Here is a 24,575-nt window from a genome sequence, read left to right on the forward strand (position 1 = left end):
AACGCAGCTCCCCTCCCTAAAAATTATTAAAAATGCCCCGGGGGATGGGGTTCCCCGGGCCGATTAAGGCCTCGGGAGGGGGGCCGCGCGGCCCCCTTCCTAATTTTTAAATTTAAAAAAAACACAACATTAGGAGGCAGGCCCTGGGGGAATGGGGTCCCCAGGGCCAGTAAATTAAAAAAAGAAGGGAGGCCACACAGGCCCCCTTCTTTTAAAAAAAATGAAAAAGACCGGCATCGCGCCAGAGGCCACACCCCCTCCTTGCAGCACTCTCCAAACGTGCTCCCTGGCGCAGATGGGGAACAAATTCCCCTTGAATACTGGGGGTCCCTGGGGGCCAACTTGCCCACCAGGAACCTCCAGTATACGCCAGGGGGCTGCGTTGCAGAGAGGTGTTCTGAGGCCACGCCCCTTTTTACACCTCTGCACAATGCAGCTCTGTGGCGCTTAATGGAGGTAGCTGGTGGGCTAGTTGCACCCCAGGGACATTCAGGATTCAAGGGAAGTTAACCCCCAAACTTAAAACGCGCCACGTTTGCACAGTGGTGAAGGGAGGGGACGGGGCCTGAGGTGACGTGTGCAAACACGCCCTGTGGCACGTTTTAAGTTGGGGAAATAATTCCCGTTCAATCCTGAGGGACCCTGGGGGTCAACTAGCCCACCAGGTGCTTCCAGTAAGCGCCACTGCGCTGCGTTGCAGAGAGGTGGACCAGGCCGTACCACTTTTTACACCTCTCTGCAACGCAGCTCTGTGGCGCTTACTGGAGGTACCTAGTGGGCTAGTTACACCCTAGGGACCCTCAGGATTCAAATGAACTTATTCAGCCAACTTAAAACGGCCACAGGATGTGTTTACACAGTGGTGAAGGGAGGGGACAGTGAGGTTCCGTGTGAGACGGGACGGCACTTTTTGAGTGGTGACGAATATGGACGAGTTTGGTATCTATGAACCGCAAATGACGAGTACAGTGGGTGTACGAAGTTTCGCAATACAGCCACGTATGGTTCGCCTCATTTTCGGGTTCGTTCATCCGAACCCTCGGGTTCCATTTTAGATACAGCGTCCATTTTGTTTCTTGCCCTCAGGTAGCCAGCGAACGGGCCTTTTGTCCGCTTCGTGACCCTGGGACTTTCAAGCTAGTACGAAGGACACGTGTTTCTTTGAGGTGACTTTTACGATGAGGGGAAAGACACGAGTGAGGCAGATGGCCCCGCTCAAGGCCCATCTTGCCGCTCCGGTCTATTGTTTCAGTCACGCATACATTAGACACGAGGTCTTTGAACCCTCTATCGAGTTTCCTTTATTGCCCCTAACACTCTTTTCTAACCTGTTGTGCATCCTCATCCTTTCCTTGCATTTTGTTTTTCGTCCTTCCTTAATGTGTTTATGGTTGGGAGGAAATGTGTTTATTGCGGAGGGAGTATGTTTTTACAGTTGGGAACTGGCAAGATTGTTGTAATTATGTTCCGGCCTCCTGAAACATGAACGCGACCCTTTTGAAGTTTATTATGGGAACTGAATTGTAACCTTTGTTCGCCATACTGTGCTATGGCAAAAACGTGTATAAAAGGAGCGACCCACTTCTACGAACTTGAAGCAGTCTCCGAGAACCTACACGTTGTGTACTTCTTGTGACCTCTGTATCCCTGCAGTAAATAAACGCTGATCTCTGACGTCGCTGGAAGTGTCCCGTGTCTCTGTGTTTGGTACGCCAGAACAGGTAACCCACGAAGGTTTCAGGTGTTGTCCCCTGGCACCGCTGGGTCTTAAGAATAACCCAGTCCTTCAGTTGGCGCCCAACGTGGGGCGACATCAACGGTACCGGTCCAAAGCCCGACGATCGTGAGGAACTTCGTGTGAAATCTCCGAGGGAAGGTGCACCCCGCTTCATCGATCCAGTTGTCGAAATAAGTGGCCCGACGTCTTTTCCGCGAAGATCCCCGCCTCCTGACGGCTGCGACGGACCGATGCCCTGACTGTCGACCTGTTTTGGCGCCTGGCGTAGTCCTTTGTACGGCGAGACGATCAACGGGCCTTCCTGGTGACGCCATTGTTCTCTCAGTTAAGTATTTGTGGGTCGCTCCCAGTGTTGCTTTGTTGTTTGCATGGTTCCATAAGCATTCGTGGTTCTTAGTTGTTGGGTTTTATTTGACGATTGCAATTGCCAAAAACCAAGGGTCTTGCATTTTTGCGAGGACATCGTAATTCGATAGCCCTTGAAGTTTGTATACTCGGTTAGTGTGCACGATGCCTGGCCGTAGTACTTTGTTTGGGTTTCTCAAATGTTGCAGCATGGATTCCCGGCTGGAGGATTCATGCCCGATACCTCCGGCTGGAACTCCGCTTTACGAGCTCTATAGTCGCCATGGCGTGGGTCCTATCGTATATAATGAATATTGGGTTCGTTATACTAAAAAGGATGGCGTCCTTAGTTGGCCACCTCATGGTAGTTTTGAGACTGCCATTTTAGATAACTTGGAAGCTAAATTATTTAAAAAGAAAGCTAGGCCGGCCATGTTTGATTCCTTCCGGTTATGGCGGAAAGAGGCCAAGCAGAAAGAAATCAAACAGAACAAGAAAAATAAACGAGAAGGTGTCATTACGGTGATGCGCAATGCAGAACAGTATCAGTTAGACAAGAATGAGAAGGAGCAAGAAGTTAGTGCTCGGCTTCACCATATGGCGGTGGACAAATGTTATCCGGCGCTACCTTCTACGATCGATCAGACAGGAGAAGAATCGGTGGAAGATTCGCTTTTGTCTTATCTGATGAAATCGCCACCTCCCTATGCTCCTGATGTTATGGGTCCCGTCCATCCCCCTCTTCCTCAACCCGCTGTTTTGGCGGCTGCTGGTCAGCCCGCCGTTCCTCCCGTACTCCCGAATCCCCTTGGGCCACAGATCGTACATCCTCTTGTTCCGGTTTCTCCCCCTATTGCGCCTTTCCAAGTCCCTCCTCAGTCTGTTGTTCCAGCTACTCCTGCTGCTGCGTCTACCTCTACCGTTTCCGCCCCTATGGCTGCTACACCTGCGTCCTCTTCCTCTTCTCCTTCTGTTCGTAGTCGCCTCTTGACTGCTGTTGCTTCTCTTTATTCTCCGTTCTTTGGGCCGATACTTGGCTCGACTCTTTCGGATGTTGCTCAAAGACGCAGTCAGCTTCCTGATGATAGGGAACGTGAATCGTTGGTGAGGACGGCGCGCAGATGGATTCGCAACCCTGTTAGATACACCCCACGTGTAGTGTTCGAAACGTTTTCTCAGTTCAATGTGCCCACGCAACGATTTGTGTTCGAAGAATTGTGTAGGTCATTAAAAGAGGAGTGGGACGATGATATAGCTGATGATATACCACCTGAGGTTTCCGAGCTACAGCTTCGGTTTTCCACGGGTGTCATTGTAGGTGATAAAGTTCGAGAGGCTCTGGAACGCTTGTTATCCTTTCGATGTACAGTGCAACCACGTGCACTGTTTAAGGACGCGACCGCGGAATGGATGGCACAACCTGGTCAATATCCTATGCGGGAAGTTCCCCCGGTATGGATGCCAGGTGATGCTGCTGCTAACCCTCCTGTCCCAGCCCATTTCCAGAGAGTGTGGATACACCTCCCTTGGAAACGATCGGAAGTTTTGCAAGTGAAGCAATCCCTACCCGATCCTCGTAAGAATCCTGCGGGTTATTATAAGGAGCTGTCCCAATTGGTGGATGCTACTGTTATGAACCTAGCCGATATTGATATGTTGTTCGGTAATGTGGTGCCTCAGCCGGTTTGGGCGAAAATCCGTCATGAGAATCATGTAGCCGAGTTAGGCGGTGACTGGGCTGCCCTTACAGCGGCGGATGCCCGGCAGGTCGGTGGGGCTAAACCTGAACAGATTATTGTGGCTTTGCCCCAGAGGATAATTACCCTCATGAAAACGCTTATGCCAGCGATGCGCGTCAATTGGGACAAATTATCAGCATGCAGGCAAAAGAGGGATGAAAGTGTGTCTGATTTCTTTACAAGATTCGAAGAAGCGTTCGTTGATCATAGTGGTCAGGACATGGGTTCCGAGGGTGGTCAGCGGTTGTTCGTTGATAAATTTGTATCGAATTTGTTGCCCGATCTGAGCAACAAGTTGAAGAATTCTGAGAGTGCGTGGGCTGTTTCTACCACTGCCCAGATATTGGCCACGGCCCAATATTACGAGAATAGAGGAAAAGAGGAAAGTGAGCGGGCTGAAAAGAAAACGAAGGATCTCAAAACTAAGGTCTTGTTGCAGCAAGCTTATCCACCGCGTTCGACTTTCAGTGATACGCAGCAGCCAAACAGATCGCAACCACAGTTCTCTAGACCACAGTCGCGCAATGCTTCGCCTGCGCCTCGCTTTGTGCTGGGATATAATCAGTGCGCATATTGTCGTGGGGAAGGCCATTTGAAGTTCGATTGTCCGGTTCTCCGTGATAGGGCCAATGGTGTGTCGGCTCGGGGAGGACGTAGTGGTCCTCAACAGGCTTCTCGTGGTAGAGGTCGCGGAGTTACCCAGAATCAGACCGAACGCTTTGCGACGTCTTCGGATTCGCAAAATTGTTTCGATCAACGCGAACCATCGTCCGGTCGGTCTGCACAGTATCATGTGGATGATCGTTATGTTGAGTGTGATGTTGATGCGGATGGTGTCTACTAGGACAGCCATAGACAAAGGAAGGGAGAAGTAACAGTTTCGGTTGATCAGAGAGGGCCTTATGTTGCAGTAGCCACTTTGGGCGTTGTTGAGCCTTTTCTGTTGGACACTGGTGCAGCAAAAAGTTCCATCATGCATTCGAAACTCCCTGGCGCGCCTTTGTCTGGCTTAACGAATGTTTCCGTTGGATTTTCTGGCGCCCCCGTTAACAATCCGGTCTCTAGCCCTTTGCCCCTTACAATTGGGTCTCATGAGCTGGAAGCTCCTTTGATTTTGACTACTGGTTGTGGTGAGAATCTTTTGGGTTTAGATTTGTTGAAAAGGTTACATGCGACTTTGTACTGTTCCCCTACGGGTGTGGAGCTTACGTTGGGTAAGAGCGTGATTTCCCCTATGTATTTATCGGTCGACAAGCTCCCCCCGGAATTGAGATCTCTTCCAGATTCCTTGTGGGCGACAGGTCCCAATGACGTGGGCCTGTTGGATATACCACCTTATGTTGTCCAACTTAAAGTGGGTGCGCGTTTGCCACGTATACCTCAGTATCGTATTTCCCTTGATGGTGAAAGGGCACTGTTAGCGATCATTTACGATCTGATCGGCAAAGATGTTATTGAGGAGACACGGGGTAATGTGTGCAATAGTCCCGTGTTGCCTATTCTGAAACGAACGGATCCCTCCAAGCCTCCCGTGTATCGTCTAGTTATCGACTTACGGGAGGTAAACAAAGTTGTTGTTCCGCAGTTTCCTGTGGTGCCAGACATTACAGCATTTACTGACCCTAATTCCAGCTACTGCATCATGGTTCTCGGTCATCGATCTGAAGAATGCGTTCTTCAGCATTCCGATTGCTGTGGAAAGCAGAGACTTGTTCGGTTTCTCATTAGGTGGTCGTAGCTTCAGATTCAAACGCGCTCCACAGGGCTACTGTGAGAGTCCATCAATCTACAGTCAAGCTCTTAAAAGTCAGCTTGATGCTTTCGCGTTACCGGCTGGTGCAGCCTTGATTCAGTACGTCGATGATCTGTTAATTGCTGCTGACACTGAACAGCTTTGTAAATCTGCTACAGTGTCTTTGTTACAGCACCTTTGCGACTTACATCATAAAGTGTCACCTTCCAAACTACAATATTGTTGTCAAGAAGTTACCTACCTCGGTCACTTATTGTCAAAGGCGGGAAGAAGGTTGACCCCTGAAAGAATTGCAGCAATTGCTCGAATGACTGTGCCGACAACTCAGAGAGATGTGCGTGCCTTTCTAGGTATCACGTCATACTGCAGACAGTGGATCCCGAACTTTTCACTGTTAGCGAAACCATTGGTAGCTCTCACGTGCAAGGACGTTTCGACTCCTTTGCCTTGGACGGAGGAATGTCAGAAAAGTTTCTCTGCACTGCGTGATGCTCTGTGTTCGGCCCCTGTGTTAGGTGCTCCTGATTACAGTAAGCCTTTCACATTATACGTCCATGAGAGGGACGGTTGTGCGTTGAGTGTTTTAACGCAACAATTTGGTGATAAGCAGCGTCCGTGGGCATATTTTTCCTCGACCTTAGACCCGGTGGCTAGAGCATTGCCAAGTTGCTTGAGGGCGACGGCGGCAGCTGCGGCGTCTATTCGGCAGTCCGCAGGTTTGGTCATGGACAATATGCTCATAGTAATGGTTCCGCATGCAGTTGATACGCTCTTGAATCGGACAAAGACTCAACATCTAACGAGTGCAAGGTTGTCTGGGTATGAGCTGACCCTTTTGGCAAGTCATATACAGATTAAGCGTTGTAATGTACTAAATCCGGCGACATTGTTGCCGATTAATGTGGAATCAGATAATGTGCTGCCCCATGATTGTTATTTACGGACTGAGGAAGAAACAAAAGGTCGTGTGGACCTGAAAAACACTCCCTTGTCAGATCCCGATGGTACTTTGTATGTGGATGGCTCTTGCTTTAAATTGCCGAATGGCGATGTGACGACTGCGTATGCTGTGGTGACATTGAGCACGGTTGTGGAAACTGCGAGATTGAACCAGAATTCAGCACAAGCTGCAGAATTAATTGCATTAGCAAGAGCGTGTGTTCTGTCGAAAGGAAAGCGTGTGAATGTGTTTACCGATAGTCAGTATGCATTTGGTGTTGCGCACAACTTTGGGAGATTGTGGAGAGAAAGTGGATTTATGACATCGCATGGTACGAAGATTCAACACGGGCAACTCGTGAATGATCTTTTGGATGCACTTACATTGCCTAAACAAGTGGCGATCGTGAAATGTAGTGCGCACCGGAAAGTGACGGATGACGTTGGTCGTGGTAATGCATTTGCGGATGAGATTGCTAAAGAAACGGCTAAGAACCTTGCGACTCGAATGTATGTTACGAGTTCAGTGAGATGGCCGGCGGAGACTGGTATGTGTGAAAATACTGTCGAAAGTGTGAAAGAAATTCAGAATGGAGCTACTGAAGCTGAAAAGACCAAGTGGAAAGAAAGTACAGGGAAATTGGATATGCATGGATGTTGGGTTGACCTGACGGAATGTCAGAGATGGATGTTACCAGATGCATATGTATTAGCTGTTGTGACGATGGCTCATGGGTTGTCACATATTAGTGCAAAAGGAATATGCAAGTTCTTGTCTCCTGTGTGGAGGAATGATGGTATCGCTAAGTGTGCTGAAAGAGTGGTTAAGAATTGTATGGTGTGTTTGATGCACAATCCCGGAAAAGGCACCCCCACTCCACCTGGTCATTTCGCTCCTCCTGCCTGTCCCTTTGAGGTTATCCAGCTGGACTTCATCCATATGGAGAGATGCAATAACCTGAAGTATGTTTTGGTTGTGGTTTGCGCGTTCTCCAGATGGATTGAGGCCTATCCTCTTAAAGATAATACTGCCCTGTCCACAGCAAAAATCCTGCTGAAGGAGTACTTTCCTAGGTATGGTATGCCGCGGATTGTGTGGTCGGATAATGGAAGTGAGTTCGTGGGAAGTGTAATGCAGAGTGTGTGTAAGGGCCTTGGAATACGGCAGAAATTCCACAGTGCCAACCATCCTCAGGCAGCGGGTTTGGTTGAAGGGTACAATGGTACCCTGAAGCTGAAACTAGCTAAGATTCAAGCCACGACTGGTCTGTCATGGCCTGATGCCTTGCCTCTGGCTCTCCTATCGACCAGGGCAACGGTACACTCTCGAGTAGGGCTCAGCCCATATGAGATTGTGTTCGGTCGCCCTGCGAATATTTGGGGAGTCCCGAGGCCTAGGGCTTTTGATAGTCTTGAATATCCAATGTTGATCGATTACTTGTATGATTTGACCACTAAACTACGATTAATTCATCAACAGGTTTTTGAAGCTCTACCAGCGCAGACAGAGGGTCCTGGACATCAGCTCCGGCCAGGTGACTGGGTTGTCACCCGAAACTTCGGTCGGAAGCGTAATTTGGAGCCAAGATTTGTTGGACCCCACCTAGTCTTGTTGACGACGAGGACAGCGGTTCGACTGGAGGGCCGGAAAAATTGGGTCCATGCCAGTCACACAAAGAAGGTACCGATCCCCTTACCAACCGATGGTTGGGTGAGAACTGGGATTTCGGCCGAAGAAACTGAGACTCCTTCGCGTTTTGTGCCATTCAGCGACGCTCAACTTGTGGAGGAGGATTCGTTATTGCCAGATCCACAAGTGGAGTCATCAGTAGCAGAAAACCCAAGGTCCGACTCGTCATCTGCTTCATTGAACACTGTTGCGCCATCTGAACAATTGTTCGTAGAGCAAACTCGACCTGGAAGAAGTCGATACTTTCTTCGTTCAAGGACTTCAAGGACTAATAAAAATTGACAGTATAGTGGTTTTGACGTTACGCATATTATGGACAAGTACATCCTTTCTTTTTGAGTTTGTGTGCTTTCCACTGCTAAGAGACTTGTAATAAATTTAAACGTTTCGAGGAAACCTTTCCATCCGGGTTACCGTAGGGCCGTGCGGGTACTTCTTTCTGTTTAGCAGGTTTCTGACGCTAGGTTGGTTACTTTTGTCGATTCCTGGGAACTCCTGGGGATTGATAATCGCTACTCAGAACGAAGTGCGTCAAGTACGTCACGGACGGTTTGTAGAGGATGGCATTCTCTAAGCTGGTGGAAGAAGAAAGGGTGTTGGCACAGAGATCAGAGTTATGGAGGGTCGTACGAACAAAATGTTTTCTGTTTCAGGTGTTTCTATTGTTCCTAACTGTATCTATGTTATTGGTGGGTGGAGTGTATTTTGGGGTATCGCAATTCTCGCTTTCTGTTTCACCTACCTTTTCTCCTAACCTAAGTTCCCTTACCACTGTCTCCCCACATTCCTTTCATCCTTTGCCTCAACACGAGCAGGTTAGACGTGCGGAATTCATGAATAATTCCTTTGTTCAACTCCTACATCAGCATCAGTTGGTGGTGAATACTACCAATTGTTGGGTATGTGGGTTAATGCCACACACGATGGATAGGGGTATTCCGTACTTGGTCCTTCCATACAGCTCCCAGGGTTCAGCTCGAGCATTCCAAACTATGTTTCGCAGTGCACTAGACTCTTACCCCAGTCGAGAGCCAAGATCTGTCAATCCCGGTCCTGGGCCGTACCACAAGCCTTTGGCGATAGCCATAGCAGACCTGGACAGAGATGTTTTCGATGCATCACTCATTCCAGATGAAGAAGTGCAGGCTTATAAGGATCTGAGCGAGGCTGAGTATGGTACGTCAGTGGGAGATAGACAGTTGAAGAGCTCGTCCCCGATATGGATTGTACCGCACCTTGGTAATTTCTGCTTGCAAGGTTTGGGTCGAAATCCGAGAGCACAACTTGGGAACAGTGCTTGCACTGAAACGTATGTCCTACCGATGCTCTCCTCCCCTGTTTTTCTGACTGCCAAGGGCACCTATTTTGTGTGTTATGAACGCGCATATACATGGTTACCCCGCGATTTCTCGGGTACCTGTTATATTGCGAATCTTTTACCTCCGACCTTCACAGTAGCTTCGGACTACCACAAAACTAGAGTTGTGAGAGGCGTCATTAGCAAAGAGGATACCGCTGGTCAAGAAGCAGGAGACTTCTTTAAGGGTTTCTTGCCGTTTTGGGGACCCATGGTTAATAGTAGGAACCTAAGACAGTTGACCCGCGTGGTAGAGTCGACTGCTAATATCACTGCAAATGCCCTTGGTAATCTAACAGCGGAACTACAGGCGGATAGACTCATGACGTTGCAGAACCGTATGGTTCTAGACGTTGTTCTTGCAGATAGAGGGGGTGTGTGTAAAATTATCCATTCGAGTTGTTGCATTTTCATTCCTGACAATGCTCCAACCGTTTATCAAGCCATCTCGAAGTTGCACAAGATTTCCGAGTCCATACACGTGGACGAAGGTAATTGGACGCTCCTAGGATGGTTTTGGGGCCTGATGTCAACCTGGGGTTGGAGGATTCTGATGATTGTAGGGGCTGTTGTAGCGTTTCTGTTCACGTGTTGTCTTTGTGTACAGTGTGGTCCTGCCTTGTGTGGCCTATGTGCTGCGACGTGTATAAGGCGGCCATCTGTTACCAAGGAGACGTTGATGAATAGAATGATGTTCCAGCAGCATCTGAACGATCTGATGAATATTGATATAGATTCCGATCTTGACTAGTGCTTGCCTACATGAGGGCAAAAGGAGCGTCTGAGGTTCCGTGTGAGACGGGACGGCACTTTTTGAGTGGTGACGAATATGGACGAGTTTGGTATCTATGAACCGCAAATGACGAGTACAGTGGGTGTACGAAGTTTCGCAATACAGCCACGTATGGTTCGCCTCATTTTCGGGTTCGTTCATCCGAACCCTCGGGTTCCATTTTAGATACAGCGTCCATTTTGTTTCTTGCCCTCAGGTAGCCAGCGAACGGGCCTTTTGTCCGCTTCGTGACCCTGGGACTTTCAAGCTAGTACGAAGGACACGTGTTTCTTTGAGGTGACTTTTACGATGAGGGGAAAGACACGAGTGAGGCAGATGGCCCCGCTCAAGGCCCATCTTGCCGCTCCGGTCTATTGTTTCAGTCACGCATACATTAGACACGAGGTCTTTGAACCCTCTATCGAGTTTCCTTTATTGCCCCTAACACTCTTTTCTAACCTGTTGTGCATCCTCATCCTTTCCTTGCATTTTGTTTTTCGTCCTTCCTTAATGTGTTTATGGTTGGGAGGAAATGTGTTTATTGCGGAGGGAGTATGTTTTTACAGTTGGGAACTGGCAAGATTGTTGTAATTATGTTCCGGCCTCCTGAAACATGAACGCGACCCTTTTGAAGTTTATTATGGGAACTGAATTGTAACCTTTGTTCGCCATACTGTGCTATGGCAAAAACGTGTATAAAAGGAGCGACCCACTTCTACGAATTTGAAGCAGTCTCCGAGAACCTACACGTTGTGTACTTCTTGTGACCTCTGTATCCCTGCAGTAAATAAACGCTGATCTCTGACGTCGCTGGAAGTGTCCCGTGTCTCTGTGTTTGGTACGCCAGAACAGGTAACCCACGAAGGTTTCAGGTGTTGTCCCCTGGCACCGCTGGGTCTTAAGAATAACCCAGTCCTTCAACAGGGCCTGATGTGACGTGTGCAAACACACCCTGTGACACATTTTAAGTTGGGGAAGTAAATCACCTTCAATCCTGAGGGCCCATTGGGGCCAACTAGCCCACCAGGTGCTTCCAGTAAGCGCCACTGTGCAGCGTTGCAGAGAGGTGGTCCAGGCTGTGCCACTTTTTACACCTCTCTGCAACGCAGCTCTGTGACGCTTACTGGAGGTACCTAGTGGGCTAGTTGTACCCAAGGGACACTCAGGATTCAAGGGGACTTTATCCAACAAATTAAAATGGCCACAGGGCGTGTTTGCACACGTCAGCTCAGCCCCTTCCTCCCTTCACCAGTGTGCAAACGCGCCCTGTGGTGCGTTTTAAGAGGTAGTTTTAATCCCCCTGCCCTATTATATACTAGGGGCTTACAGAGGAAGTCATGCTAATAACAGGGGTGCCCCAATGCATAGTGTTCCCTAGTGTATGTAGGTGTTTTAACTGTATTCTAAGTGTCTTTTAGCATAGCACTGGCTCTAGGACTGGTTAGACTAGAGTCAGTTACCACCAGTACCCATGTGAAAGAAGTTGAGGGTATAGGATGATTTTGCAATAAGGCCTCTTTCTGCTCCTCTGTTTGTTCTTTCTGCAGGTCTTCCTTCTTCCTGCACTTTTGTTTGTCTTTGAGGACTTCTGTAGCTTATTTCGCATTTCTTTTTCTTCTTTCTATGTGTTTTTTCTTCTTCACATGTCCTACCTCTGCATGCATAGTTAGAGACTAGCATTTAAAACACCGTAGAAATTAACTGAAAAAAACCCCATAGGTTTCAGGCACGTTATAGTTACAAATAAGCATTTAAAAAACCTTAGAAATTCACTGGAAAAAAACATAGGTTTCAGGGGCGTTATAGTTAGTTGGACATTTCACTCGTACAAAACCATTGAAATTCCCACGTTATAGTTAGTTCAGCTAACTATAACTCACTCACTGCACTACACTGCGGATGACGTCACATATTGCATCACTCATGACATGGTCAGTGACATCACTCATGACATGACTGATGACATCTCAAATGACATCACTGACGACATCACCGACGACATCATCCTTGTGATAGAGTGGCAGACCTCCTCTCACCCTAATATAACCTTTGATACACACACTCAAAAATACAAACTAACATTTTCAAAACAATGGACATACCAATATCAGTTACAACACACCTATTCAGTAATTCCAAGATCTACACACACATCCACTCATTCACCAACAGTCCTATACAGTCACTCATACATGTACTCACTCATCATATGTACTCATACACCTATACATCCTATTACACATCGCCACTCATCCATATAGTTACTCATACACATAGTCACACATGCAAACAAAGCATCAAACATCCATTTACTTGCACATATAGTTATACACACAGTACCACACTTACATCTACAGAAACTTACACATACTTACTCTCTTAAACAATCACTTATAGAAACACCTACTTATTTGTACAGTAACTCTTCCACTCTCTCACTCACATATATAAAAATACTCACATATACTAGTTTAAAACATATGTAGTTACTTATAAAGACACTATTGAGACAGTCATTCACTCACTAACACACTCATCCACCCACACAGTCCTGCACACATACTGTCTTCAACACATACAGTGAGTCACTAATTCATGCATCTATGCACTAAGTAATACCCCCCACCTAACCATATACACACTAAGACACTCATACTGATACTCAAAAAACCAACTAATAACCCATATAGACACTCATGTAGCTACTCACCAACCCATGCAGCCACTTATACACAAAGTGAGAGACTGATAGAGATATTTACATATTTAAACATTACTCACTAACCCATGTATTCACTAAGATACATTTAATCAGTTATATAATCAATTTTACAACAAAAAAAACATCCACGACCTTGAGATGTACAAATATAAAACATATTTAATTTTCTGAAAAACACACATTCACTGGATGATGTCATCAGTGAAGTCAGTGATGTCACTTGAGATGTCATAAGTGATGTCATGAGTGATGTCACTGACCATGTCATGAGTGATGTAATATGTGACGTCATCAGCAGTGCATTGCGGGCGCGCGAGTTATAGTTAGCTGAACTAACTAGAACGGGAGAATTTCAATGGTCTTGTACGAGTGAAATGTCAAACTAACTAGAACGCCACTGAAACCTATGGTTTTTCAGTGAAATATATATATATATATATATATATATATATATATATATATATTCATATTCACCACTTCTTTGTGGTGAAAATATTTGCGTAATTTGACTCCTTTGCCGCATTACCCGCACCGATCGTGAGCACGCTGTTATAGGAATCATTTGGTGGTCGCTTGTCTAGCTTATTGTCAGTGCTTTTTTTTTTTCAATTCAAGGGCCCAGGATTCAAATTATGAACTTATAATGAACAAACCAGTCGCTTTTGTTGCCAAGTGCGTGGTGAATGGCCAGTCCATGTGAAATCAATGATGGAAGCGCCAGTGCGCTTCTATGCAAAGCTTTACAGTCGCTCTCAGCTCTGTGTAGTTAAAGCAAGAAAGTCCTGCAATGTTGGAGACTTCCTGTGATCTCTCCTGGTTGCCACTGCAGTCAAACTGCAGGCACGGGTAGATTAAGAAAACACGCATAGCACAGGCATAACATAAAAAAAATGTCCCCCAAAAGTGTATGAAAACAGTACTTGGGCTTTGGGACATTGATTAGAGCAAGCACACGAGGGACAACAGGAAATAGTATGGCACAGCCAATAGAAACAGTTAAAGTAAGTGGCAAGCACAGGAACCAATGAAAAACAATGGGTGGAATGTAAGCTCCCTTTAAGATTTATATTGAATACAATAGATTTCACAACCACAGCGCAAGCGATGTAGAGGAGAAACCTAAAAATGGACTGGATGTTACTTGGTGGAACGAAGAAGTGCCTACTCTTGTGGTATATTCACCAAAATGCAATAGAATGGTAAACATATAGCCTTTGCAGTAAGTAGCAGTCTTGGGTCTAGTAATCTGAATTGTAATCGTATAATTAGCATCCCTGACGAGGTGTTGAAGTCCTTTGGTTTAATAAACTGTGATATCCTGGGCAACGTATATGCTTCCTGTGCCTCTGTTCACAGATATGACAGAATATCAGCACTTAGCAACAGGCTTAATAGAAGCAATAAACACAAAGAGCAAACGCTCATGACAGATACTCAGCACAGTATTCAGTCACCATTTGAGACTGTTTAACGGCAGGTCACTGGATGTGCAACTGTCTGTCTCTCTCATAGCCTCCGAGGACCCCAAAGTCAGCTTTACCACTGCACCACCCTGCCAGTTCCACGAATCACCTCCTGCCCCTCCCCACCGCCAAGCACCTCATACACAGCTTTACCTCTGCACCACCTATGCCCACTCCCCAATCTTCCTATGCTCCTCTCCACCCCAAGCACTCCATACACAGCTTTATATCTGCACCACCTATGCCCATTCCCCGATCTTCCTATGCTCCTCCCCACCATGAGTACCTCATACACAGCTTTACCACTGCACCACCCCTGCCTCCCCCAATCTCCCCTGATCCTCACCACCCTGAGAACTCCATGCACAACTTGACCTCTGCACCCAACCTACTCCCCAATCACCGCCTCCCTATCCCAGAGGGCCCAATAGACCACTTTACCTCTGCACCACCCCCGCCTGATGAACCCTTCCCCTCCTCATCCTGAGGACCTGTCAGGTTCTGTAAGATACGAGGTTGAGAACCACTCACCTCGTAAGCCGGATACAGCGGGAGCGATGCTGGTAACCTCCTCCCCCTGGGTGGTGTTACCCGCCGACCCTAAACCAGGACGTCTAGCGCGGAACACCACCTGAAGGGGGAAAAAGGAACGGAAGGGACCCCGGGAGAAGGGGATAATGAAGGAACCCTCGGGGGCAGAACGTCTGAAGTTAACCTCACTTCAGAAGCGCATTCCTAGCAACCCTGTAAAGAGAGAGCAGAGCGCGATAGCCGGGGTCCGGTGAGTGAGCACCACAACACAAGATAGATAGCACTGAGTCAACCTCTAGAGCAGTACTCACATGTCCAGCGAGGTGTCCCCGGGCAGTTTCAAGGGTCTATGCCGCTCTCCAAGCCTTTCAAGCGGCTCCAAGCGCGTAGGGATAGTGGTCCTGGGCGCTCTCCGAGCCTTTCAAGCGGCTCCAAGCGGTAGGGATGAGGTTTCCACAAGGCGGGGCAGGTCCGTTCCTGTCGCACCCTGCAGAAGCAGCCGACGAACAAACTATTGCACCAAACAGGGGGTTCCAAAACAGGAAGACAGGATAAGGGGTGTTTGGATTCGCATCACAACCCCCTGAAGGCTAACGCGGCGTCCGGTTAAGGCGTCCCTGCGTTTTAGCCTGTGAAGGTAGGGATGTTGGTGCTCATAAGACAGAGGGTCTGAAGGAGGCTGTGTGGTCAGCCCACGTTGCTCCGTGATGGTGGGAGTCTGACGATCCACAGAGAGGGCGCCGGGTTAATGAGCTCCGATGGAGTTCCCGGCGCGGGTTTACTCCGTAACGGAGCCTCAGGACTGCCGGAGTACCAAGGATGACGCCGAGTCTAGGAGTCCCGGTGGAGTTCCAAGACTGGCTGGGCGTTGGTGCGCGTCTTCACCCTCGCTGCACCCCGGCCGCTGGTTGAGGCGAAGATGCGGTTGGCTCAAGAGAAGCTGTAAACAACGAGCAACGTTCCGGGCTCGTTCTAGTCCGAATGGCGGTTGACAAGCGCCGGATTGAAGGAAGGCGGGGCCTATGTAGGTCCCGTTCTCGCGCCTTCCGCTCGGCATGCTGGGAGGTGTAGTCCTACGCCCCACGCGCGCTTCACAAGCACCGCGCGGGCGTTCGGAGCCGTGACAGGACCCCACACCCAGCTTTACCTCTTCATCACCCCTCCTGCTCCCCAGATCACCCTCTGTCCCTCTCCACCTTGAGGTCACACACAGCTTTACCTCTGTACCGCCCCCACCTGCTCCCCAGATCACCCTCTGCCCATCTCCACGCTGAGGTCACACACAGCTCTCTTCATCAACCCTCCTGTTCCCCAGATCACACTGTGCCCCTCTCCACCCTGAGGTCCACACAGCTTTACCTCTGCACCGCCCCTCTTGCTCCCCAAATCACCCTCTGCCCCTCTCCACCCTGAGGTCACACACAGCTTTACCTCTGCACCAGCCCTCCTGCTCCCGAGATCACTCTCTGCGCCCCTGTCCACCCTGAGGTCACACACAGCTTTATCTCTCCACCGCCCCTCCTGCTCCCCAGATCACCCTCTGCCCCTCTGCACCCTGAGGTCACACACAGCTTTACCTCTGCACCGCCCCTCCTGCCCCCCAGATCACCTCTGCCCATCTTCCCCCCCCCCCGAGGTCACACACAGCTTTACCTCTTCCTCACCCCTCCTGCTCCCAGATCACCTTCTGCCCCTCTCCACCCTGAGGTCACACACAGCTTTACCTCTGCACCACCGCTCCTGCTCCCCAGATCAACCTCTGCCTCTCTCCACCCTGAGGTCACACACACCTTTACCTCTGCACCACCCCTCCTGCTCCCCAGATCACCCTCTGCACCCTGAGGTCACGCACAGCTTTAACTCTGCAGCGCCCCTCCTGCTCCCCAGATCACCCTCTGCCCCTCTCCACCCTGATGTCACACACAGCTTTACCTCTGCACCGCCCCTCCTGCTCCCCAGATCACCCTCTGCCCCTCTCCACCATGAGGTCACACACAGCTTTACCTCTGCACCGCCCCCCCTGCTCAGATCACCCTCTCCACCCTGAGGTCACACACAGCTTTACCTCTGCACCGCCCACACCTGCAGCCCAGATCCCCCTCTGCCCCTCTCCACCCTGAGGTCACACACAGCTTTACCTCTGCACCGCCCCTCCTTCTCCCAGATCACCCTCTGCCCCACTCCACCCTGAGGTCACACACAGCGTTGCCTCTGCAAAGCCCCTCCTGCTCCCCAGATCACCCTCTGCCACTCTCCACCCTGAGGTCACACACAACTTTACCTCTGCACCGTCCCCCCGCTCCCCAGATTACCCTCTGCCCCTCTCCACCCGGAGGTCACACACAGCTTTACCTCTGCACCTCCCCCACCTGATCCCCAGATCACCCTCTGCACCTATCCACCCTGAGGTCAAACACAGCTTTACCTCTGCACCGCCCCCTCCTGCTCCCCAGATCACCCTCAGCACCCGGAGGTCACACACAGCTTTACCTCTGCACCGCCCTCCCTGCTCCCCAGATCACCTGCCCCTCTCCCCTCTCCACCCTGAGGTCACACACAGCTTTACCTCTGCACAACCCCCACCTGCTCCCCAGATCACCCTCTGCCCCTCTCCACCCTGAGGTCACACACAGCTTTACCTCTGCACTACCCCTTCCTGCTCCCTAGATCACCCTCTCTGCCCCACTCCACCCTGGAGGTCACACACAGCTTTACCTCTGCACCACCCCACCTTCTCCCCAGATCACCCTCTCCACCCTGAGGTCACACACAGCGTTACCCTTGCGCCCCCCCCCCTTCCTGCTCCCCAGATCACCCTCTGCCCTCTCCACCCTGGAGGTCACACACAGCTTTAGCTCTGCACCACCCCACCTGCTCCCCAGAACACCCTCTCCACCCTGAGGTCACACACAGCTTTACCTCTGCGCCCCCCCCCCCCTTCCTGCTCCCCAGATCACCCTCTCTGCCCCTCTCCACCCTGGAGGTCACACAGCTTTACCTCTGCACCACCCCACCTGCTCCCCAGATCACCCTCTCCACCCTGAGGTCACACAAAGCTTTACCTCTGCGCCCCCCCCCCCTTCCTGCTCCCCAGATCACCCTCTGCCAATATCCACCCTGAGGTCACACACTGCTTTACCGCTGCACCGCCCCTCCTGCTCCCAGATCACCCTCTGCCCCTCTCCACCCGGAGGTCACACACAGCTTTACCTCTGCACCGCCCTACCTGCTCCCCAGATCACCCTCTCCACCCTGAGGTCACACACAGCTTTACCTCTGCACCGCCCCCACACGTCCCTCAACTTTATCATTTCTATTAAAGGCCTTCAAGATAACCATTGACTCCTTACAAACTGCGATTAGTCCAGGACTCACCAGTGCACGTGAAATGCCATAAAACACAAACAGTGATAACGCCTCACTTACCCCTCAGCAGGGATCCTGCTCTCCAATGTCAACAGCAAGTCAGCAACGCCCTGCGGTCAGGGGTCCAGGAAGCAGGGTTTATCCTTTGCCACTGCGCTTGCGCAGAGCCCTAATCCTTCATCGCGACCACAATTTTAGGAACTGCGCATGCGTGGTTCTTAACTTCCGATCCATGCGGTCATTAAGCAGTGTCCCATTCAAAACTAGTAACCGGAGCATAGCGCATGCGCAGTGATTAAACCTCCCAGAGTGCGTGCGCAGTGAGTCAAATTCCGTTTCCAGTCACAATTAAATCTCGGCTCAGCGCATGCGCAGGATCTAATCTACATTATTCACAAGCTACCAGTCCCAGCTCGAGTCAACCCTAATTCCCTGTTCCCAGATTGCGCTATCTCCCGCACAAACGGCCGACATTGTCCCAACTTTTGCGGGATATAACTCTCCTCGCGGGGTGCACAAATGTGGCGTTTATTTTCCCATTTGGCGCCGCCGTCATTGAAACGAGCCTTCAATCGTTACTAGCGCAGACGCACTACCTATGCAGATTGCAATCACGGAGGACGTCATTTCCGGAGTGGTGAGTGGAAATCTGCGCATGCGCTGAGCTCGGGATACTAGTCTGTAAAAAGATTGAAAGTTACAATCTGCGCATGCGTGGAGCTCGGGATACTAATTTGCGAAACGCCTGGGGCGGACTCGGAGGACGTGTCCTTCGGAGGTAGTGTGGGCTAAATCCGCGCATGCGCCAATCACTGCTCGCGGCCTCTGAAGGCCTGCACTTGCCTCTGTACATGCGCGGATACGGTCAACACTCACTGAGCACGCGCGGCTCGGTTTACAACTTTTATTTCTGAGCATGCGCAGTTTAAATGATGCGTTGTAACTGAGCGTGCGCAGTCTAACATCCTTGGCTGGAATGTGAGTATTTGCAACCAATGTTTCTTCGCCAGAATTTTTTGTTTTTGAGCGTGCGCTGTTCGCAATCTCCTGCTTCCTTTATAAGTGAGCATGCGCAGTTCGCAGTTCTGTCTCGTATCCAAGCCTGCGCAGTTTGCAACCCGTGTCTTTAGCAACTGAGCATGCGTAGTACCAGCCTCTGACCAAGCCTGCGCAAATTGCAACCAGTCTTTAGTAACTGAGCATGCGGTTTGTCACCGTTGTATTTTTTTTGTTAAATATTTTTGTATTTGAGCATGCGCAGTTTGCAGACACAGCGTCTCGTATGGAAACACATAGGGGCAGATTTACAATAACTGGCGCATCCCTGCATATCAGCAGGGATGCGCCATTTATTGTGCGCCACAGCTCCACCAACATCTGTGCCGTAAAAGTGGCGCATTGCTGTAGTTGCGTCGCAAGCGCGAAGCAGCTCCAGCAATGGTCTGGAGGGCCCTTTATTGTCAATGCTGCGTCAATCCTTACGCCTGCTTCAGGCAGGCGCAGGGTGTTGACGCAGCATGGGCCTAAAAATCTTGTAGATTTCACTCAGCCACTTTTAGGAGGCGTTCCTGCGCCGGAACGCCCCCCCCCCCCTGCGCAGTAACGCCTACATGTGGCGCAGGGTTTTACAATGTGACGCATCTCCCAGATGCGTCACGTTGTAAGTACCCCGCACCATGGCGCAGGATTTGCGCCGCCGCTGCGTCACAAAAGTGACGCAACGGCGGCGTAAATAAGGCGCAAGGGGCTTGTAAATCTGCCCCATGGTTTGCAGTGAGTGAGTGTAGTTCATGAAAAGGCTCAGTTTGCATCTGAAGCTCTGTCTCATGGCAGCTCACGTTTGCGTTGCAACCGAGTCCGGCTGAGTGTCACGCATCACGAGTTAGCATAACGCATTGAAATGTATCTGAAGCACACTAGCCCCTGTGTATTGAGTGACAAGGCCCTGCAGTTAAGGGGTGATGCAGTGTATTTATAATAAACGCTGGGCTGTCACTGCTGCCCGAGCAGTTATTTGTCGGTGTCAGCGGGTTCTTTATTAGCGCTCCCAGCGTGACTTTTTTAGGTTGAGCCTAGCGGCAGCGCGCATACACTGCTCGCTCTGCGAGACTGCTGTAGTAGAGTATGGGAGAGAAGCGGCGCCCATTCTATGGCAGGAGCTGGAGGCTTCGGAGTATGCTTCTCTTTCCTTTACTGCTCAAAACACAGCAGCCAATCACAATAGGAGGTGGGTGGGTCCGCCGTGGCGGGTTAACTTCTAGAGAAACCAAAGAATCCCGAATCCTCTGCACTTCCATATTCGTGATCCAGCAGAACCGATTGTGCTAGCTGGGAGAGGACCTCAGCTGACGACCCTTTAGAAGTACTGCAGGCAAAACCTGCATCCTGCCAGGCCATATCACCCCTAGACGTGCCCCTTACTGCACCCAGTAATTCTCGCCAGCCATACCTTTACAGTGGTTGTGTAAACGGGTGTAAGGCTTTAATTAACGCCCGGTTCACCGAGCATTGTACTTGGGAATCAAGTGCCTCCACAAGACGCTCCTCCATGTCTGACTCAAATGGGACTTCTGAATATTCTAGATAGTCCTCACCCACGTCGTATTGGTAAGCCATGATTGTTACTTTGACTCTTTTCCTTTTAGTTAATTTCCTGTTAAAAACAGGCTCAGAGGAGGTTCCAGGGGGGAGAGAAAAGTCGCAGTCAGGTGCAAGCTAGTATTGGTAGCACAAACGGGGTCAAACAGTCCCCAAAGTGGTTGCCTGTATTGAGTGTGGAGGGAGGCAGCTGCTTTCCTAGGGCGTGGCCCTTATCAACGTAAGTTCGCACTGTCTGGCATTCTCTGGGACTAGAAGCGGTGTGTGCAGCTCTTGAGGTTGGCGCGCAGTGAGCTGATGGGAAAAAACCTGATTTCAGCCTCACTGCGCATGCGTTAGTGCCCGGCAACGCGCCGACACGGACCGGGTAGCGCGTATACAGAGCGAACCTCTCCCACTCCACGGCAACAATTATACGGGCAACAGAGTCCCGCGTATCGCGCTCAATCGACAGCGTTAGCGCTCGCTTTCTCACTCACATACAAACATGAATAAACCAATAAGCAAAATGACTTAATTGCGGCCACTGCATCAGCAAAGAAAGAGGAAGTGAGATCGTTACATGGAGTTTTATATGTATTGTGCCCCTGTGATTGGTGGTTACAGGACTACTGGGTCTTATGTGTTTTGAGCAGTAAAGGAAAGAGAAGCATAATCCTCGCCTCCTTGTCCTTAATAGAATTGAAAATTCTTCATGCGACAGCGAGAATTTTTTTTACTCTCCTCCCATATTTTTCATTGGCTTGTGTCATTGTCTTTCGTAAATGCTGCCTTCGGATTCGTCAATAGGCTTGTTAGTCCCTCCTTGGTACGGCTTTGTCTTCATTTGTAACCTAAAATGGCTACTGCCCCTTTTACTTCGGTTGTTACACAGGACTTGTTATTTGGTCTGTAAGCACTATTTTCTTTATTGAAATTCTCTTATTGCAGGGCGGACATGCGCTGCTTCAGCTGAAACCGCTTGTGTGTTTTTTAAGCAGCACGGCCGCCCCCGTAACACAGGTGCCTGCTTTTAATCACTTTAACCGGGCATTATCTTGTGTCTGTTTCAACCCCCACCCCAAGTAAAATGGATTTAGAAATGATGAGCAACTTAAGTGATGTGAATTCCAGGTAGCACATAATCCTGTGCTAATGGGCTGAGCTGACAACAGTACATCTGTGTTACATGTCATCTGTACTAAAGCCACCTGACTGGTTGTTTTCAAAAAACATTTTTATTTACAACACCACCACCAACAATACCACCAACACCACCACCAACAATGCCACCACCATCAATACCACCACCAATACTACCACCACCAATACCACCACCACCAATAACACCACTGATACCATCACCACTAATACCGCCACCACCACCAATGCCACCAATACCACCACAACCAATACCCCCATCACCACCACCAATACCACTATCAATACCACCAATACCACTACCTCCACCACCACCACCAATACCACCACCACCAATAAAACCACCATCAATACCACCACCAATATCACCAACACCAATACCACCACGAATGCCACCACTACCAATACCAACACCACCAATACCAATACCACCACCACCAATACCACTGCTAATGCCAATACCACCACTAATACCACCACCACTAATACCACCACCACTAATACCACCACCACTAATACCACCAATACCACCACCACCAATACCACCACCAATACCACCACCTCCACCAATACTACCACCAACAATACTACCACCACTGCCAATACCACCAGCACCAATACCACCACCACCAATACCACCACCAACCCTACCAATACCACCGCCACCACCCACACCACCACCACCACCAATGCCACCACCAATACCACCACTACCAATACCGCCAATATCACTACTACCACCACCAAGACCGCCACCACCAATACTACCACCACCACCAATATCACCACCACCAATACCACCAACACCAATACCACCACCACCACCATCCATATCACCACCACCACCAATACCACCACCCCCAATACCAATACCACCTCCACCACCAATAGCACCACCATCACCAATATCAGTGCCAATGTCAATACCACCATCAATACCACAACCACCACTAATACCACCACCACCAATACCACCAGTACCACCACTACCACTAATACCACAAACAACACCACAACCTCCACCACTACCAATACCACCACCACCAATACCACCACCACCAATACCAATAACACCACCACCAATACCACCACCACCATCAATACCACTGCTAATGCCAATACCACCAATTCCACTACCACCAATACCACCACCACCACCAATACCACCACCAGTACCACCACCACCACTAATGCCACCACCACCAATACCACCACCACCAATACTACAACCACCACCACCAATACCACCAATACAACTACCACCAATACCACCATAACCAATACCAGCACTACCAGTACCACAACCACCACCAATACCACCAATGCCACCACCACCAATACCACCACCAATACCACCACGACTGATACTACCAATACCACCACCACCAATCCAATAGAACCACCCCTAATACCAATACCACTGCCAATACCACCGCCAATACCACTACCACCAATACCACCACCACCAATACCACCACCAATACCACTACTAATACCACCTCCACCAATAACACCACCACAGATACCACCACCAATACCACCACCACCACCAGTACCAATACCAATACCACCATGCCAATACCACCACCAAGACCAATACCACCACTAATACCACCACCACCACCAATACCACCACCATCAGTACCTCCACTACCAGTACCACCACCACCAGTACCACCACCACCAATACCACCACCAATACCACCACCACCAATACCAGTACCACCACCAATACCAATACCGCCACCACCAATACCACCACCACCAATACCAGTACCACCACCAATACCAATACCGCCACCACCAATACCAATACCACCTCCATCAATACCACTAATGCCACCACCATCACCAATACCACCACCACCAATACCACCTTATCAATACCACCACCACCACCAATACCACCACCTCAGCACCTTTTGCTCACCCTGCACCAGAAGGTGAAGCCAGGGTCCTACTATAGCTGGGGCTGGAGCTGGAGCGAAAACATGCCCTCCCCACTTTGCAGCTATGGGCGAACACAGAAAATGGAGTGTGTTAAACAAGATGGAGTCAATTGTGCCAAATGGAGCCAATGGTCAATATATCATTCTTAATATCAGTACATTCCACCCTTTGACCATTGGCTTTCATAACGTTCGGAATGTTGTTATGTAGAAATCAAAACCTTCTCAGGGGCTTCACTGATACACCTGGTCCTTTTAAACCAACAACGAAGAGATTGGCACAGAAGCTGTAATATAAAAGACATCTTTTTATTTAACCTCTAAAGAGGGAAAAAATGTGTCACACAGCATTCTCAAATCACTGTATGAGACATTTTCTAAGGAGTACAGAGAACAGGGGCATTATATACCCACACAGGGGCTGAAAAAAGGCGGTACAAGTACACATGAGAAGAGTTATGCACATAGATGGT

General features: G+C 49.5%; 2 protein-coding genes across 5 annotated transcripts in view; one reads left to right on the forward strand and one right to left on the reverse strand.

Moving 5' to 3' along the window:
* The window catches only part of LOC146822439 (uncharacterized), a 486,581-nt gene extending 468,000 nt beyond the window's left edge, over positions 1–18,581 (reverse strand). Inside the window, exon 1 of the mRNA XM_085613550.1 lies at positions 18,476–18,581. The gene's annotated coding sequence lies outside the window, so the exon portion shown is untranslated. The remainder of the gene's footprint in view (positions 1–18,475) is intronic.
* Positions 18,582–18,694: 113 nt separating this feature from the next.
* Positions 18,695–24,575, forward strand: part of LOC146822440 (uncharacterized) — a 65,329-nt gene continuing 59,448 nt past the window's right edge. For 2 of the 4 annotated variants that reach the window (XM_085613546.1, XM_085613549.1), the window contains exon 1: positions 18,695–19,052. The gene's annotated coding sequence lies outside the window, so the exon portion shown is untranslated. Of the gene's footprint in view, positions 19,053–19,261; positions 19,394–24,575 lie in introns of those variants that run through there. The other 2 variants (XM_085613547.1, XM_085613548.1) reach the window with 2 other exon arrangements.

The sequence above is a fragment of the Triturus cristatus genome, chromosome 6, assembly GCF_964204655.1.
Source record: "Triturus cristatus chromosome 6, aTriCri1.1, whole genome shotgun sequence".
Classification (NCBI taxonomy): Eukaryota; Metazoa; Chordata; class Amphibia; order Caudata; family Salamandridae; genus Triturus; species Triturus cristatus.